This window comes from Triticum aestivum, chromosome 1A, assembly GCF_018294505.1.
Source record: "Triticum aestivum cultivar Chinese Spring chromosome 1A, IWGSC CS RefSeq v2.1, whole genome shotgun sequence".
Classification (NCBI taxonomy): domain Eukaryota; kingdom Viridiplantae; phylum Streptophyta; class Magnoliopsida; order Poales; family Poaceae; genus Triticum; species Triticum aestivum.
In genome coordinates this window covers 15,163,876-15,168,552 of record NC_057794.1, presented here as the reverse complement: position 1 = coordinate 15,168,552, position 4,677 = coordinate 15,163,876, and positions in this window count along the sequence as shown.

The window sequence follows — 4,677 nt, the reverse complement described above, 5'->3', positions numbered from 1 at the left end:
TTGGAGTTGATCATGAGACTCCTTGAGACTAGCGTGTATACCCTTCAAGGCCTTGTGGGCCTTGTCAAGTATATCAAACTCCTCTTTGAGTCTAGCAAGATCAACTCCGAGTTTGGCCTTCTCGGAATTTAGCACACGAGAAACAACGAGGGCATGATCATAATCTTTCTCTAACTTAGCATGATCAATGTTGTATGACTCCTCAAGAGCCAAACGAAGACCACACTCTTCCTCAAGAGCATTGGAAAGATTCGAAATCTCATCGGCATAGTCACGACTATGCCCTTCCATCTTTGAGATGGTGTCTTCGTGAGCCTCGATCATGTCATTGGCCTCACCAAGTTGTTCCAAGAGAGCAACAAAGTGCTTCTTGGATTTTCCCTTGAGTTTGCCCATAAAGACCTCAAACTCGTTAGCCTTCACATTAGCTCCCTCAACTTTATTAATGCTCTCCGATGGGGAAGGATGATTAATGATGGTAGTTTTGATGTTGGAGGTTACCTTGTTGGTGGCTTTCGCCATGAGGCACTTGGCATTGATGCTCTCGTTAGGTGAGTCGAAGAGGGACACTCGTGACGTTGTGGCAATGGCGACGGAGGCCATGGCAACCGACTCATCATCTTCATCATCGTCATCATCCTCATTGTACTATTCTTGCACAACCAAGGCCTTGGGAGGAGTCTTCTTGGTGAAGTTGTTCTTGTTGGGGAACGACTTGGCCTTGTCCTTCGGGATGAGTTTGCCACCATTGTCTTCCCTCTTCTCATACGGGCATTCCGCAACGAAATGACTCACGTTGCCGCAATTGTAGCAAGTCCTTACACGTTGCTTGCCCCTCGTGCCACTCGAGGTGTTTTTGCTAAAGTTGTTCCTCGAGTTTTTCTTGCTCCAAAATTGCCTTGAAGCAAGTGCCATGTGTTCATGATATGCATACTTTGTATCTTCGGGGTTGCTCTCCTCCTCTTCCTCTTCTTCTTCTTCCACGATGAGCTTGGCCTTCAAAGCAAGGTTAGGCTTCTTTCCCCGTTGAGAACGGAGCACCGCATTGTCGACGGTCTTGTCCAAAATGTTCATGGCCACAAACTCATCCAACACCTCGCTTGAGGTCAAAGTGTGGAAGTCCGGTCTTTGGCGGATGACGGAGGACATGGCCTTGTGGTAGGGCATCATTGCCTTGAGGAATTTGCGCTTGATCCAATTGTCATCCGTGTCCTTGCTCCCGTGATCTTGTAGTGAGACCGCGAGTTTGGTGACTCTCCGATAAACCTCACGAGGTTCTTCATCTTCCTTCATTGCAAACTCATCGGCCTCATCTTGTACCACTTCATAGTTGGAGCGTTGAATGCTTGCGCTTCCCCGGTAGAGAGACACGACACAATGCCATGCATCTTTGGCCAAGGCGAAGGGACGAAGATGAGGTAGGTCTTCGGGTGGAATTGCATCTTGAATGATGAAGAGAGCATTCTCATTGAATTGATTGTCCGCGGCTTCTCGAGGAGTGAAGTTGCTTGGATCATGTGGGTAGAAACCTTCTTCAATGATTCTCCAAAGGTTGGTGTTTACATGATTTAAATGACGTTTAAAGCGGTAAACCCAAGAATCAAAATCCTCATTTTTCACAATCTTAGGAGGAGGACCGGCATGATTCAAATGAGTAGAAGGAACCGGTCCACCATACACAAGTGGTGGTTCCACATGGGCAAAGATGCCGGTGCCATTCTTGCCACTAGAAGAAGGAGCCTTTTCACTACTAGCTTCCCCCTTATTGGGGATAGCATCCGACACCTTGTTGGTGGGATCCCCCACTTTCAACGGTGCGGTGGATAGTTTAAACCCCTCAAGAAATTTAGTAAACATGTTTTCAACTTCGGTCGTCATGGAGGTTTTCAATGTCTCCAAGGCTACATTGAACTCCTCACGAGAGACCGAAGTTCCCCCATCGCCCGTAGACGAGATAGGATTCACACCGGAGTGTTCCTCCGCTCCATCTACGGTATCAACCATACTCTTTGGACGGTAAAGTCCTTAATAAAGAGACGAGGCTCTAATACCAATTGAAAGGATCGATGTGGTTGACTAGGGGGGGGGGGTGAATAGGCAACTACCAATTTTTAGCTTTTCTTTGCCAAATTAAACTTTGCACCAAAGTAGGTTGTCTAGATGTGCAACTAGGTGAACAACCTATATGATGCAACAACAACAAGCACACAAGCAAGCAAGGGAACAAACACTAAAGAGCTTGCACAAGTAAAGGTAAGAGATAACCAAAAGTGGATCCGGTGAAGACGAGGATGTGTTACCGAAGTTCCTTCCTTTTGAGGGGAAGTACGTCTCCGTTGGAGCGGTGTGGAGGCACAATGCTCCCCAAGAAGCCACTAGGGCCACCGTATTCTCCTCACGCCCTCACACAATGCGAGATGCCGTGATTCCACTATTGGTGCCCTTGAAGGCGGCGACCGAACCTTTACAAACAAGGTTGGGGCAAACTCCACAACTTAATCGGAGGCTCCCAACAAGACCACGAAGCTTCACCACAATGGAATATGGCTCCGAGGTGACCTCAACCGTCTAGGGTGCTCAAACACCCAAGAGTAACAAGATCCGCTTAGGATGAGTGGGGGAATCAAAAATCTCTCGGTGGAAGTGTAGATCGGGGCCTTCTCAACCACTCCCGAGCAAATCAACAAGTTTGGTTGGCTAGGGAGTGAGATCGGGCGAAAATGGAGCTTGGAGCAATAATGGAGCTTTAATGGTGGAAGAGGTAGGTCAAAGGGGGGAAGAAGACACCCTTTTATAGTGGGGGGAACAATCCAACCGTTACCCCCCACTCAGCCCCGCAGAGAGCGGTACTACCGCGGGGGCAGGGCGGTACTACCGCTCATAAGCGGTACTACTGCTCCACCTCAGCAGTACTGCCGTGCTAGAAGAGAAGGGGCTGGGGCTGGGACCCAGAGCGGTACTACCGCTCGCAAGCAGCACTACCGCCACTACTACTGCAGCTAGTACCGTAAAACCCGACACGAGAAAATGCGCACTCGAGTCGAGGCGGTAGGAGCACGGAGCCACAGCGGTGCTGCGGCTGAGGCCATCCAGCGGTACTACCGCTCGGAGGAGCGGTACTACCGCTTGCTGAGCTTCAGCCGTACTACCGCTATACTGCAACTAGTGCCGTAAAACCCGACACGAGAAAATGCGCACTCGAGTCGAGGCGGTAGGAGCACGGAGCCGCAGCGGTACTGCAGCTGGGGCCATAAAGCGGTACTACCGCTCCGAGGAGCGGTACTGCCGCTTAGTGAGTCTCAGCGGTACTACCGCTGTGGCCCGCGGTACTACCGCTGGGTCCAGGAAAAGACGCACAGAGGAGAAAAGAGGAGCTCCAGAGAGACGGAAAGAAACGGTGGGTGTGAGAAGAACGTGTACGTGTTGATTCCACCCAAACCATACCGAAGCAGATCCCCTCTTGATAGTACGGTGACTACTACGAAACTTAGTCCACCAGCAAAGTCACGAAGGAAGCTACACCGTTTTGAGTAGAGCGCCGAGGGGAAATAATCGTTTCGTGCCGAAGGATGAATATCTGAAAGAACTCAAAGCACCCGATTAGTCCGCAAATGCATTGTCATCAATCACCAAAACACCGTAGGGATAAATATGCCCTTACAACAGCGGCTGAGAAATTAAGATGTTTCTTGATCTAGCAAAAGGGAACCAAATTATTCAAAAGAAGGAAGCATTTATATTTTTCAAATATTCTTCAACATACCCGCCATGAAATTAAGATGTTTCTTGATTAAGTAAGGAAACACACAATTGATAAACAGGGCATGGACATGCATCCGTTTTAAAAAGGCAGAGATAAATTGCAACACCGTCGATTCATCTTTAGAAAAGATCCAGAGTTTCAAGTCAAAGATAAAATCATGTTGCTAATGTAACTTCTACTGTACTTGTCTTAGAAGCATGTCTCAATCGATCAGACCTGATTATAAATATTTATTAGGATAATAAAGTTTGCAATATACAATGTCAAAGTTACATTTCCTTCCAGATCTAAATCATCAACTCCTAATATTCCAAGTAAATCAGATCATCACATAACAGCTAAAGTAGATGGCCATAGATCCATGGTGACGGGAAGTTTAAAATTTTCCCTGAAGGAAATAACTATCTATCTATACAAAAGCAAAAAAAAACATTAGTAGCACCTAAGCAAGTCAGTGGCTGCAAGGCATCAGCTAACACACAAAAGAATATCGATAGCAATGGTGTAAGAGTTCAGTTTAACATGCGAAGAACAATCTATCGAACAATGGTGCAAGAGTTCATTTAACATACAAAGAAAAATCTATCGAACGATGGCATAAGGCCAGCATAATACCTAACAGGATGTAGTTCTCAAAAAAAAAACACTTCATTATTAATTTGATGCTTCAATTTTCTCTTGACTCTCACATTACCAAAATGATGACTTGCAGGAGCTAAAACTACTGAAACTCTTATACCTATGAAAATAGCGCCACACGAAGGCAAGTCTGCAGTAGTAAGGAAAAATAGGGCAGCAGCAGTGTAGCGATGCACTCTTCCGGCCTCCCTTGCTCTTTCATAATTTCAAGGCGACCTCCTTTGTTGTCCCTCCCAAGCCGCAGCACACACACATGCTGATATGTACCTCGAGGT